Below are 16,142 nucleotides of genomic sequence, written 5' to 3'. Positions count from 1 at the left end.
CCTTCCTCTTCTGATCGGATAGGTGGCGACAATAGAGAGACAATATAGAAGACATTAATAGGGTGGCCCGCCTCCATACCCCACAAATAATAAACATCCAATGTACCGACAACACCCATGCTTTTCCTTTGACCGGTTAATCTATGGGCTACAATGACGTGAATATAGTGCAGGGTCAGAGGTAAAAAAGTCGCCTTTGACTGACTCGAGTTGTACTTTGCCTCCGCCTCGGCAATCTCAGACCAACAGAGTAGAGTCAATCGATGAATGTGCCAGGGTAGTGTTGAGAACTTAGGGTACGCATGAACTCCTCGAAATAAAGTCCAAGGGCAAATCCAAAGCCCAGGACGATCAAGTAACGTGTCGTACCCTCAAGTTTGAAGCAAATAACCGGCTCATCCCAATGTGAAATCACCAGCTGTAGAAAGAAAGTCGAACAGGACTCTAGTGTGGGTTTTGTATATGTGGGCTCTACGATGGTGAGAAATTGATCCCACGATTGCGTGTCGATCAGTACCCGAACCTTGGTAGCTAAATTGACCACTTGCAAGGCCTCCCAATCAATGCAACGAACCAACCCTAAAGGTCACTCCTTAAGATGTTGATCTTGGCTCTTATGTGGACTCGGAGGGAATTAGAGACACGGATGTCTCATGACTGTAGTCGGGGCCGAAGACAAAGTGGCACCCGGCGTCTTTCACATTTTAAATGCGGAGACAATAACCTTGGTTTTACCTTTCGTATTTTTCAATATGTACATGAAATAAAGGATAACAACCAAATATCAGAAAACCCAGAAAGATTAGCACCACCAATAACAAACTAGCAGATAAACAAATTAGCATGCAAATTAAAACAAACAGGCCAGCAAACCACCTATTAAAAAAAGCCGTATCGCATAACTATTATAACTAAAAGCTAGTCCTAATACAAAAACTAAAACTAATGTTAAATAGACAAAAATTAACTAAACTAAACTAATTATCTAATACAAATAGCTATGAGACTAATAAGAAACACAATAATAGTAATAATAAAACAAATATAATAATAAAATTATAAATTAATAAGAAATAAAAACAAAAAAGGGATAACTGGGACAAACAGTAGTCTAGGTGAACAACGACGATGATGGTTTGTGCAATGATGGTGGAAGGAACGGTCGACGGTTCGAAGTGGGTAGATCAAATAGTGCTGAATATGTGTGACGTGGTGATAACTGTGGTTGGTTAAAAGGGTTGAGGGAGGAAATGATTGTACGGGATGAAAGATGATGAATAGACATGGGAGTAGGGACGTGGAGAGGATTGAAGAAAAAGGTAGGGATGGCAGGGTGGGGGCGAACAACGGCGTATGCAAAAAAATAGGAAAGGAAAGATGGTGGCTCTAGGGGATTTGGAAATGACTGTAGGGATCTAAGGTGAAAGGCAAAGAAGAGAAAAGGATGGCGTTAGAGTAATAGAGGATTTGAATAAGTAGCGGGATAAGGATGGCGAACGGAGTCGAGGCTGAAGGGAGATCTGTGGATGCATGGTGTAACACCCCAAACCCGAGATCGTCACCGGATTTGAACACGTGGTGTTACCGGGCTCACTTCCCTTATTTCTCTCTTTGTAATATTGATTGCTGTTCCAGGCAGGCTAGCTAACTGCGTCACTGTCGCCTTAAAAATCATATCTCGAGTTTCAAAACTCGGAAACTGATTCTGTAAATTTTCCCTGAATTTAGACTCATAAGTCCATCCATGGATTTATTTCTAGAATTTTTTGTCGGGCCAATTGGTACAGTTTATTAGTTAAAGTCGCCCATGTTACAGGGGTTGACTACACTGACCTTCGCGCATTACGACCTGAATATCTTCTCGTACAGAGCTTTAATACTCATGCCGTTTGTTTCTAATGAAACTAGACTCAAAGGGAATCTGCACATATAAGGCACGACTTCTAATTCATTCTGGATAATTTATGGTAATTTTCAAAGTTGAGACAGGGACCCAGAAACCGTTCTGGCCCTGTCTCACGAGAACTTTAATATCTCTCAGTATACTGCTCATATGGTCATTTCGTTTTGTCCATATAAAAATAGATTGATCAAGGTTCAATTTCATAATTTATTCACTATTTAATTCTACTTCTACTATTTTTAGTGATTTTTCAATCTCATCTCACTGCTGCTGCCCGCAGCAGTTACTGCAGTAGACTATGCCAATTTCGTGAATCTTTCCTTGGCCTTACTAATCATCCATCATACATGACACAAATTATGGCCACCTTATCAAAGTTAAAATTTCTAAGACTCGTGGCTATAGGTTCTAGCATCCCACTCGGCGACCACATAGGCCATTTTCACATGGCTGAAAGTTTACAACCCACAATTCAACAAAACAAAATACCCTATACATGCCAAATGTTCTCCTAGTTCAACTTCAAGACAATACCAAAAGATTTCCAGCCGGTGTGATGACTTCAACGACGGTTCCGAGCACATAAACGATACGAGTCCAAGAGACCTAAAATGGGTGACAAGAAAACAGAGTGAGTTTACAACTCAGTAAGTCCTAAGCATTCGACAATCATCCATCAATAAAATTATCACAACATGAAATAATGTACGAGGCTAGGTACTCCATCCATATCGAAAATATACCATGGTTCCTCGGACCTTTCGGTTCATTCTCATACCAATTCACCCAATGACATTTTATATACTGTTCAATAGAATAATAGAGGCATTTCCATACATCATTTCATTTCCGCAATAATCATACAATCAAATGAACTTTCGTCTATTCCACGATACTTTATTTACGGAATGCAATTGAAATCATCACATAGATTTAAAACTTACCAACTCAACCCCGAGTATGAACATAGCATCTATTAGCCATGAACTCAAGGTACTTACTTTTTCCGCTGTCCGTACTCAACTCGATAAAGTCACCCTTCCGTATTAATATTCAATCGAAATATATATATAGAGTTCGCACACATAGTGCTTAATACTCGATCACGCACACTTAGTGCCATGTGATTTAAGCCCGCACACATAGTGCCATATAGTCCAAACTCGCACACTTAGTGCCATACATTTCAAGCTCGCACACTCAATTGCCAATCTCGCCACCGTACACATTTACTTCTCGCACACTTAGTGCCAAATCAACAACTCAATACATCACATCTCTTTTCTTTTCATTCAATACTTTCATCACCACATACATACATGTATATAAATTTATCATTCCTTTCGCATAATTACATAGACATTATGTTTATTTAAATCAATACCAAATACATGCTTAGTGACTAACCTCGGATGTTGTCGAACGTCTTCAACGGCTATTCAATTACTTTTCTTTCCCTTATCCAACTTCGATCCTTTAAGCTCTTGAGCTTGTTTAAGAACAATTGAATTCATTTAATCCCAATTCAAATAGACGATTTAATATAACACATGTATATTATAGGGTTGAGGTACATATGACTTATTGGTTAACTATCAAACACCATACGCATATATACATATATTCTCTAGTCATGCACAACCCAACATCTTACTTGGGCATTAACAACTTTATAGATATATGCATATCTATGTTAAGGCCGAATATATATATATTTAACACATTCTACAATTATGGTTATTTATAATGACTAATATCGTTTTATCTCAAGTCATACTCATAAACACATCCATCCAAATACATTCGTACTTAAACATCATTCGGACTTAACACTCATATCACATTTATAAAACTACAAGCCGAATATACCTATACTTACATTACTTAAACATCAACCCTCAATTTCTTTGACAAAGCACATTCCCGGAAATGATAAGACAATATAACAGCCTTTAATCCAACTTATAATTCATTTACATCACATTCCAAGCATTCACTCTATTCTATCACTTAAAATACAAACATTACTCAATAACTTCCTAGTTCAAATTCGGCAGTTACACATACACACACAAGCCGATTTCTTTTCCTACCACCCAAACCACCTATATGAACATTTAGCTAACTCATACTTCACCCACCCACAATTACTCATTCAAACATGAAGAAGGTAATCAAATTTCTTCACTATCAACCATGGTCGAATGCTTCATTCACCACCCAAATCCAAATTTTAGCATGGGCTAATTGAAGAACTTAGTAACTAACTTAAGTTAAGCTAAAATCCCCAAAATCTAACATGAATTACTAACCTTGTTTTTGAGCTTAAGATGACCGAATGCCATATCCCCCTTCCTTCTTTAACTTTCGGCTCTTAAGGTAGAAGATGAACACCAATAATTTTTTTTTTCAATTTCCTTTCTTCTATTCGGCCAAGGCACCCAAGGATGAGCAACAAATTTTCTTCCCCTTTTTTTCTTAGTTTCTCACGGCAAAAGAGCATCCACACATTTTTTTTTCATCATTTTCTTTTTTTTCCATTTCTTTATTCTCCTTACATAATCCACTAACTAAACATGTTGGAAACATGTTCCTTGCCCATAATCTTGTCATGGCCGGCCACTCACCTTAGGAAGTGGGTTATTTGACATGCAAGGACAACCATTTTCCCACATGTATTAATAGGCCACCTTACATTAGCCTAGCACATTTCTCAATTTCCTCACATAAGTCCTTTCTAATAAATTTCACCTACAAATGACGAAATTAAGGCACTAAATTTTCACATATGTATATTCATGCACAATAAACATAGAAAATAGTAATTAATTAATTTTGTGTCTCGGTTTTGTGGTCCCGAAACCACATCCCGACTAGGGTCAATTTTGGGATGTCACAACTCTCCCCACTTAGGAAATTTTCGTCCCGAAAATCTTACCGTAAATAGGCTCGGTATCGCTCTTTCATAGAGTCCTCAAGTTCCCAAGTGGCTTCTTCCATTCCGTGTTTATGCCACAACACCTTCACTAGCGGGATTTTCCTATCGCGCAACTCTTTTACTTCACGCCTCATAATGCGAACCGTTCCTCTTCATAGCTCAAATTAGGTGAATCTCAATCTCGAGATGGAGCGATTACGTGCGATGGATCGACCTATATCGTCAAGCATCGAGACATGAAAAATGTTGTGAATCTTTTCGAGCTCAGGGGGCAAAATTAATCGATATGCGACTGGCCCAACTTGTTCGAATACTTCATATGGCCCGATGAACCTCGGACTCAATTTGCCCTTACGACCAAATCTAAGCACCTTCTTCCAAGGTGAAACTTTGAGAAAGACCTTGTCTCCAACCTGATTTTCAATATCTTTTCTTTTCAAATCCGCATACGACTTTTGGCGATCCGGCGACTTTCAAACTTTCACGAATTACTCGAACTTTTGCTCGGCATCCTTAACCAAATCAACCTCAAGAATTTACCTTCACTAAGTTCAGTCCAGGATAATGGGGTACGGTATTTACGACTGTATAAAGCCTCGTAAGGCGCCATCTTAATACTTGATTGAAAGCTATTGTTGTGAGCGAATTCAATCAAAGGCAAATACCGTTCCTATGAACCACTAGACTCAAGGATGCAACATCTCAACATATCCTCGAGTATTTGAATTATCCGTTCGGATTGACCATCGGTTTGGGGGTGAAAGGCGGTGCTGAAATGCAACTTGGTACCCAAAGCTTCTTGCAACTTCTTCCAAAATCGAGAGGTAAATCTCGAATCTCTATCCGACACGATGGTAATAGGCACCCCGTGCAATCTCACAATCTGAGAAACGTATAATTCAGCTAGTTTGTCCATTGAAAAATCCGTGCGTACGGGGATAAAGTGAGCCGACTTAGTCAATCTATCTACAACGACCCAAATCGCATCCTTCTTACTCGCTGACAATGGCAGTCCGGATACAAAGTCCATTGTGACTCGATCCCATTTCCATTCGGGTATCGTGATCGGCTGAAGTAATCCTAAAGGCACTTGATGTTCCACTTTCACTTGTTGACATATTAAACATCTCGAAACAAGGTTGGAGATGTCTCGTTTCATACCATGCCACCCAAAACCGACATTTCGAATCGTTGTACATCTTCGTACTCCCCGGGTGGATTGCCATTCGGCTACAATGGGCTTCGTTCAGAATAATCGAAATAAGTTCCGAATTCTTTGGAACACACAGACGACTTCTGAACCTCAAACAATCGTTATCATCGATTTGAAACTCCGATTCCTTGTTCGGAACACACTCAGCCCGTTTTGCAACCAACTCATCGTCAACTTTCTGAGCTTCACGAATTTGATGAGTCAATAATGGTTTGGCCTTTAATTCGGCTATTAACACATTGTCGGGTAGAATAGACAAGTGTACATTCATAGCTCGTAAAGCAAACAGTGATTTTCGGCTTAAGGCGTCCGCAACCACATTAGCCTTTCCGGTGATAATCAATGACAAGCTCATAAATCTTTAACAAGTCGAGCCAACGCCTTTGTCGAGATTTAAGTCTCTTTGAGTCATCAAATATTTGAGACTTTTGTGATCCGAATACACATGGCACTTCTCACCAAATAAGTAATGTCGCCATATCTTTAAGGCGAATACGATGGCAGCCAATTCGAGATCATGGGTCGGATAATTTTTCTCATGTGGCTTTAATTGTCTCGACGATCGGCCACAACTTGACCTTCTTGCATCAATACGCAACCTAACCCAAGTAGGAGGCGTCGCTATAGATGACAAACTCTTTGCCGATTAGGGTTGCACTAGAATTGGGGCTTCAGTCAAATAAGTTTTCAGTTGATCGAAGCTTTTCTGACATTTCTCCGTCCATTCGAACCTAACATCCTTTTGGAGTAGCTTCGTCATTGGTGTGGCTATCGTCGAGAAACCTTTTACAAATCGTCAAGAATAACCGACAAGTCCCAAAAGCTCGAACCTCATAATATTCCTCGGAGGCTTCCAGTTAAGTATGGCTGAAATTTTGTTCGGGTGTACTCGAATACCCGATGCAGATACCACATGACCCAAGAAGCTAACCTCCCTCAACTAGAACTCACACTTGCTGAACTTAGCATATAACTGCTTATCTCGTAAAATTTACAACACTAACCTCAGGTGTTCAGCATGTTCGGTCTCATTTTTTCGAATAGACCAAAATGTCATCAATGAACACAACTACGAACCGATCCAAATATGGTTCGAAAATCCGATTCATTAAATCCATAAATACCGCAGGGGCATTAGTGAGCCCAAACGTCATCACCAAGAATTCGTAGTGACCGTACCTCGTTCTAAAAGCGGTTTTGGGTATGTCCGATTCTCGGACCCTCAACCGATAGTACCCCGACCTCAAATCTATCTTTGAAAACACTGAGGCTCCCTTTAATTGATCAAACCAATCGTCAATTCGTGGCAACGGATATTTATTCTTTATCGTCACTTTATTCAACTGACGATAGTCGATGCACAATCTCATAGTTCCATCCTTCTTCTTCACAAACAATACTGGTACGCCCCATGGAGAAAAACTCGGTCGAGTGAAACCTCTATCCGTCAATTCTTGCAATTGAACCTTCAATTCCTTTAATTCCATTAATGCCATACGATACGGGGCTATTGAAATCGGCGTAGTACCCGGTACAACTTCGATGCCGAATTCCACTTCTTGAACCGGTGGCAATCCCGGTAACTCCTCAGGAAAAACATCCGAATACTCACAAACCACTAGTACCGATTCGAGTTTCCTTTCTATCTCTTTACTTTCAAACACATACGCAAAGTATGTTTCACATACATATGAATGAGTAGAGCCGGGGTCAATCAATGCAATCACACTGGTATCAAAGAGAGTAAAAGTACCAAAGATAACGTCGGGGAGGATGCCTCCTCTCGTGCGCGGATGGCATATGCTCTAGCAGAGCACGGTCTCGGATCGAACACCGTGACGAGGCTCCTCTCGATTACCACCCCTACCTCCTGAAATCCTCGGGGTCTACCTCTAGCCGTCGTCCCACTAGATCTTGCACCTTGCATCTTATTCTCCTCATCTAGCTCCGTGCAATCTCTAATAAAGTGGTCCTTCAACCACATCCGTAATGAGCCCTATTAATGACTTACCCCAACATTCACCTAGGTGTCGTCTTCCACATTGGGGCATTCGGGTTTCTCTTGATGATTATTGCCCACACTAGCTACAAGTAGCTCGGAGTCCGTCAATGGTCGGGCTCGATGGAAATTCCGCATCGCCTCGACTTATTTGTGTCCTCCCGAACTTCTTTATCACGAGAACGGAGCTTTGCCCGTCGATCTTTTACGATAATCTCTAGCTTCAAATTCAGCCTTCTTCTTCTCCTTTCCGAGTTCTTCCGCCTTGCAGGCTCATTCAACTAGTGTTACAAATTCTTTTATCTCCAAAATACCCACCAATAGCTTTAACTCTTCATTCAATCCTTCTTCAAATCTTTTGCACATAGCAACCTCATCAGCCACACATTCCCGAGCATACCGACTAAGTCTTACGAACTCATGTTCGTATTCAGATACTGTCATACGGCCTTGCTTGAGCTCCAAGAATTCCTTACGCTTCTGATCGATGAACTGTTGACTAATATATTTCTTTCAAATTCGTTTGAAAGAAATCCCAAGTAACTTGTTCCTTTGGGGACTATGGAAATCAAAGTCCTCCACCAATAGTAGGTGAGTCCCGCAACAAGGATATAGCACACTTAAGACATTCATCGGTGTGCATGATAGTTCATCAAACACCGAATGGTGTTATCGAGCGAATTCGGCCCTTTCGGCATCATCAAGTAACTATGGCCTTGAACTCCTCGACCTGCGCTTCCTAATCAAGTCCACGGTGGTTTACTCAACCTCACAGGATCGATGAATCGGAGGCATTGCGGGCTTTGGGGTGGAGTATTTAAATTTGGGAATGGTTGGACAGCCGGATTGGTTCGGGCATATTGCGCGACCCACTCATTCATCATGGTGAAGAAGGCTTGTTTCGCCCATTCATTTTGATTATTCGCGAATGACTGAGGCTCAACAGGCGGTGTCCCTTGCGCGGGAGCAGCCGCTACAGTTTCAACGTCATCCGCCAAGGGTCTCTCTACCTCGGGTTCCATTTGTTAATCAAAACAAAAACTTCAACCGTCAGAAGTCATCACATTTTTAAGCACTAACAATTTGGCATGTATAGCTAGACTCACACGCGCTATGGTAGTCCTAGAACCGACTAAACCTGGCTCTGATACCAATGAAATGTAACACCCCAAACCCGAGATCGTCACCGGATTTGAACACGTGGTGTTACCGGGCTCACATCCCTTATTTCTCTCTTTGTAATATTGATTGCTGTTCCAGGCAGGCTAGCTAACTGCATCACTGTCGCCTTAAAAATCATATCTCGAGTTTCAAAACTCGGAAACTGATTCTGTAAATTTTCCCTGAATTTAGACTCATAAGTCCATCCATGGATTTATTTCTAGAATTTTTTGTCGGGCCAATTGGTACAGTTTATTAGTTAAAGTCGCCCATGTTACAGGGGTTGACTACACTGACCTTCGCGCATTACGACCTGAATATCTTCTCGTACAGAGCTTTAATACTCATGCCGTTTGTTTCTAATGAAACTAGACTCAAAGGGGAATCTGCACATATAAGGCACGACTTCTAATTCATTCTGGATAATTTATGGTAAATTTTCAAAGTTGAGACAGGGGACCCAGAAACCGTTCTGGCCCTGTCTCACGAGAACTTTAATATCTCTCAGTATACTGCTCATATGGTCATTTCGTTTTGTCCATATAAAAATAGATTGATCAAGGTTCAATTTCATAATTTATTCACTATTTAATTCTACTTCTACTATTTTTAGTGATTTTTCAATCTCATCTCACTGCTGCTGCCCGCAACAGTTACTGCAGTAGACTATGCCAATTTCGTGAATCTTTCCTTGGCCTTACTAATCATCCATCATACATGACACAAATTATGGCCACCTTATCAAAGTTAAAATTTCTAAGACTCGTGGCTATAGGTTCTAGCATCCCACTCGGCGACCACATAGGCCATTTTCACATGGCTGAAAGTTTACAACCCACAATTCAACAAAACAAAATACCCTATACATGCCAAATGTTCTCCTAGTTCAACTTCAAGACAATACCAAAAGATTTCCAGCCGGTGTGATGACTTCAACGACGGTTCCGAAACACATAAACGATACGAGTCCAAGAGACCTAAAATGGGTGACAAGAAAACACGAGTGAGTTTACAACTCAGTAAGTCCTAAGCATTCGACAATCATCCATCAATAAAATTATCACAACATGAAATAATGTACGAGGCTAGGTACTCCATCCATATCGAAAATATACCATGGTTCCTCGGACCTTTCGGTTCATTCTCATACCAATTCACCCAATGACATTTTATATACTGTTCAATAGAATAATAGAGGCATTTCCATACATCATCTCATTTCCGCAATAATCATACAATCAAATGAACTTTCGTCTATTCCACGATACTTTATTTACGGAATGCAATTGAAATCATCACATAGATTTAAAACTTACCAACTCAACCCCGAGTATGAACATAGCATCTATTAGCCATGAACTCAAGGTACTTACTTTTTCCGCTGTCCGTACTCAACTCGATAAAGTCACCCTTCCGTATTAATATTCAATCGAAATATATATATAGAGTTCGCACACATAGTGCTTAATACTCGATCACGCACACTTAGTGCCATGTGATTTAAGCCCGCACACATAGTGCCATATAGTCCAAACTCGCACACTTAGTGCCATACATTTCAAGCTCGCACACTCGGTGCCAATCTCGCCACCGTACACATTTACTTCTCGCACACTTAGTGCCGAAATCAACAACTCAATACATCACACCTCTTTTCTTTTCATTCAATACTTTCATCACCACATACATACATGTATATAAATTTATCATTCCTTTCGGCATAATTACATAGACATTATGTCTATTTAAATCAATACCAAATACATGCTTAGTGACTAACCTCGGATGTTGTCGAACGTCTTCAACGGCTATTCAATTACTTTTCTTTCCCTTATCCAACTTCGATCCTTTAAGCTCTTGAGCTTGTTTAAGAACAATTGAATTCATTTAATCCCAATTCAAATAGACGATTTAATATAACACATGTATATTATAGGGTTGAGGTACATATGACTTATTGGTTAACTATCAAACACCATACGCATATATACATATATTCTCTAGTCATGCACAACCCAACATCTTACTTGGGCATTAACAACTTTATAGATATATGCATATCTATGTTAAGGCGAATATATATATATTTAACACATTCTACAATTATGGTTATTTATAATGACTAATATCGTTTTATCTCAAGTCATACTCATAAACACATCCATCCAAATACATTCGTACTTAAACATCATTCGGACTTAACACTCATATCACATTTATAAAACTACAAGTTTAATATACCTATACTTACATTACTTAAACATCAACCCTCAATTTCTTTGACAAAGCACATTCCCTAAATGATAAGACAATATAACAGCCTTTAATCCAACTTATAATTCATTTACATCACATTCCAAGCATTCACTCTATTCTATCACTTAAAATACAAACATTACTCAATAACTTCCTAGTTCAAATTCGAGCTACACATACACACACAAGCCGATTTCTTTTCCTACCACCCAAACCACCTATATGAACATTTAGCTAACTCATACTTCACCCACCCACAATTACTCATTCAAACATGAAGAAGGTAATCAAATTTCTTCACTATCAACCATGGTCGAATGCTTCATTCACCACCCAAATCCAAATTTTAGCATGGGCTAATTGAAGAACTTAGTAACTAACTTAAGTTAAGCTAAAATCCCCAAAATCTAACATGAATTACTAACCTTGTTTTTGAGCTTAAGATGACCGAATGCCATATCCCCTTCCTTCTTTAACTTTCGGCTCTTAAGGTAGAAGATGAACACCAATAATTTTTTTTTTCAATTTCCTTTCTTCTATTCGCCAAGGCACCCAAGGATGAGCAACAAATTTTCTTCCCTTTTTTCTTAGTTTCTCACGGCAAAGAGCATCCACACACATTTTTTTTCATCATTTTCTTTTTTTTCCATTTCTTTATTCTCCTTACATAATCCACTAACTAAACATGTTGGAAACATGTTCCCTGCCCATAATCTTGTCATGGCCGCCACTCACCTTAGGAAGTGGGTTATTTGACATGCAAGGACAACCATTTTCCCACATGTATTAATAGGCCACCTTACATTAGCCTAGCACATTTCTCAATTTCCTCACATAAGTCCTTTCTAATAAATTTCACCTACAAATGACGAAATTAAGGCGCTAAATTTTCACATATGTATATTCATGCACAATAAACATAGAAAATAGTAATTAATTAATTTTGTGTCTCGGTTTTGTGGTCCCGAAACCACATCCCGACTAGGGTCAATTTTGGGATGTCACACATGGCTGTAATGAAGAAGGCATGTGATGACTTAAGGGGGGCGGTACTCGGAATAATGACGTGAGAAGGAATGGAAAGGAAAAAAATTAGGGTTTAGGTTTAATGGGGGCATAGTCATGTATATAGCCCATATTAGGCTACACGGTTGTGTCTCGAGACCGTGTAAGTCTTCTAAGGTCATGTGCCACTCGAAAAATTTAAAAATTAGCCCTAGTATTTACATGGCTTAGAAAACGCTCGCGTGTCTAGGCTGTGTGGTCTATCTTAACCTGGATGATGATTTTGTTCGCTTCTCCCACAACCTCGTGCATGGGCATATGGGTCACACGGTCATGTACCTGGCCGTGCAACTCTCTATGACCGTGTGTGTTAAAATAAAATTGAAAAAATTGGCTCTAGTATTCACACAGTCTGTGACACGCCCATGTGCCTAAACCGTGTATCCCACACGGTCGTGTCGCTAGGGCGTGTAGTGCTCTCAAGCTGTGTGGACCCTCTTTTTTAAATTTTTTTGAATTTTCTTTATTTTTTGAATTTTTTTAAAGACATATTAGACGTGCCACAAAATTAAAATAAATAAATAAATAAATAAAATCAACACTCGGGTTGCCTTTCGAAAAGTACTTATGTAGAGTCTAAGCTCGACTTTCCCTTTCACGCTCACAGTTAATTCAGATTTCGGAGCCGGAGCTCCTCTCTATTGTTATTAGTACTACCACCAAAATAAAGTTTGAGCTGATGACTGTTTACCTTGAATGTGTCGTAATCAGGGTGTGTTACCTCAAAGATTTCGTATACGAATATGTTCTGTACTACAAATGGATTCTACCTGATTTAAGCTCTTTAAGGAACATTCGTGGATCGAAATTATCTAGCAGCACTTTGTCTCCAACTTTGAATTGATTTGTCCTCTTTAAATGGACACCATGGTGTTGCTTTGTTACTTCTTTGAACATTCTCGGTTTCTCACAAGCCTTTGGTCGCCATTCATTTAATTCACCAAGTTGCACCATTCGTTCTTCACTTAATCCTTGATTTTATCACCTTGAACATGATATGGTCCTAACACATTTTCATGAGTGATTTCCTACAAAGAATGTTGAGTCGCTCGATTACTAACATTATCAGAATAATGAGTATCATCTTGTTCACTAGAAACTCTCAAAAAATTACGTGCTTGAAGAGTAACCTCTTCATCACCTACCCTCAACACAAGTTCACTATTATCCACATCAATAACAATTCTAACTGTGGCTAAAAAAGGTCAACCTAAGATCATGGGTACCTCAATATCCTCATCTATGTCCAATATAACAAAATCAATATAGAATATAAATTTATCGGCTTTAACAAGTACATCTTCAATAATGCCTCTAGAATACTTAATTGATTTTTCAGCTAATTGAATACTCATCCTAGTGGGTTTTGGTTCCTCAAGACCAAGTTGTTTGAACATTTTATAAGGCATCAGACTTATACTAGCACCCAAATTAGCCAAAACCTTTTCAACATTTAAGCTACCAATAAAATAAGGGATAGTAAAACTCCCTAGATCTTTAAGCTTGGTGGATAGTTTGTTTTGGAAAATGTCTGAGCACTCCTCATTGAGCTCCACAGTGGACAGTTCGTCTAACTCCCTTTTATTTATTAACGATTCCTTTAGAAATTTTGTATACTTGGCATTTTCGAAAGGGATTCAACAAAAAGGTAAGTTAATATGCATTTTTTAAAAAATTTCAAGAAATTTACCATATAGTTCATTCATGCGATCTTTCTTCACGTTTATCAGATATGAAATTGACGATTTGTATTCTCTAATACTAGCTTATGCTCTTTCTTGCATTCCTCAACCCCATCATTTTTCAGAACTTCTAGATTCAGCTTTTTTCCAGGCTCGACTAACATTTTCCTACTTCATAAAGTGGTTGCATAGACATGTTCTTTTGGGTTGGATAAACTGCCTTGTTGTCTCTCTGAAACCAATTTAGCAAGCTGACTAATCTGATTCTCGAATCCCTAAATAGATGTTTGTTGATTCCTCAAAGCTATCTTAGTGTTCTAAAATCTAGTTTCTGACACTTAAATAAATTTCATTAACATCTCTTTTAGATTCAGCTTCTTTTCCTGCTGATAAGGTTGCTGAAATGCCCGAAGGGGTTGTATCCTTTTATTTTTTTGACTACCCAAGAGAAATTCAGATAATTCCTCCATCCTGGATTATAATTATTGATATAAGGGTTATTTTGGGGTCTAGAATTATTACCCATAAAATCGAATTTCTCATACTCCATGTCATAGCTGAAGGGTAAACATTCTGAGTTTATCATCCCCACTCCAATCGCATCACATTTAATTATCGGATTCATCTACTTAGCCATACTTAAATCATCAATTTTCTTACTTGACGCTTCCACTTAACATGCCAACATAGTAACTGCATCTATATTAAAAACATCGGCTGTCTTAGTAGACTTTATTTTCATAACTTGCCACTGATAGTTATTCAGTGCCATCCCTTTAAAAAATCTTGGGCTACCTTAGGTGTATTATTATTCAGTGTTCCACCAGTTGCTACATCAATTATCTATCTAGTCGAGGGATTCAAATCATTGTAAAATGTTTGGACTTGAAGCCACAAAGGTTACGCATGATGAGGCCACCTTCTCAAAAGACCCTTAAATCTCTCCCATGTATCATACAATGTCTTAAGCTCGAGTTGAGCAAAAGAAAAGATTTCATTCCTCAACTTAGCTATTTTGGCTGGTGGAAAATATATAAACAGAAACTTCTCAATCATCTAAGCCCAAATCGTGATGAAACCCCGTAGAAGTGAATTCAACCACTGTTTTGCTTTGCTCTTCAAAGAGAATGGGAATAACCGTAAGCGTATGGCATCATCGGTAACGCCATTAATCTTAAATGTGTTGTAGATCTCCAGAAAAGTTACCTAAATAAGCATTCGGATCATCATCTTGCAACCTATCAAACTGAAAATATTGTTGCACTATCTAAATTGTGTTCGACTTAATCTCAAAATTGTCTGCAGTAATAGTCGGTTTGACAATACTCGGTTCAACCCCAATCAGAGTGGGCTTAGCATAGTCATACATAGTTTAAGGAGCAGGAGGTGCAAGAGGTTGCCGATTACCAGGATTATTATCCATCTCAATAGTAATGTCTTTTTGCTGTTGAACGTCTATTAAAATCTGTTAACCTTACCTTCTTTCTCTAACTTCCTTCCGATTTCTACGACCAGTTTTTTCGATCTCACTGTCAAAAATTAACAGTTACAACGGGTTGCCTCTAGCCATAAACCAAGGGAACCTGTAAGAGTCAAAAAAAAGAAAAATTAAAAATTAAACTAAAAATAAAAATAAAAATAAAAAGGACTAAATTAATGGAAATAAAGTTTTACTAATATTCTAATCCCCGAAAATGACGCCAAAAACTTGATGCATCGTGAACTAACTAAAAATTTGACTAAGGCAAGTGCACATATCAAGAAATAGTAGAGCTACGGTGAGCAAAGCTATTGTTCCCACAAAGACTAAAAGTATTAGTAATTATTATATTTCTATTATTTAATCAAATAATTCGTGTGATTGATTTCAAAACTAAAATTAATTAAATTAATTAACTAATGAATGAACACAACAAAAAATAATT

At 38.7% G+C, this 16,142-nt stretch overlaps 1 non-coding gene across 1 annotated transcript; it reads left to right on the top strand.

Moving 5' to 3' along the window:
• The first annotated feature begins 15,119 nt into the window (after nt 1–15,119).
• Nucleotides 15,120–15,225, top strand: LOC128283350 (small nucleolar RNA R71). Its single transcript, XR_008273692.1, has one exon. It is a non-coding gene; the product is annotated as a small nucleolar RNA R71 (small nucleolar RNA).
• Nucleotides 15,226–16,142: the final 917 nt, after the last annotated feature.

Source organism: Gossypium arboreum, chromosome 10 (genome assembly GCF_025698485.1).
Source record: "Gossypium arboreum isolate Shixiya-1 chromosome 10, ASM2569848v2, whole genome shotgun sequence".
Taxonomy (NCBI): domain Eukaryota; kingdom Viridiplantae; phylum Streptophyta; class Magnoliopsida; order Malvales; family Malvaceae; genus Gossypium; species Gossypium arboreum.
This window is presented reverse-complemented; position numbering and strand designations above follow the sequence as displayed.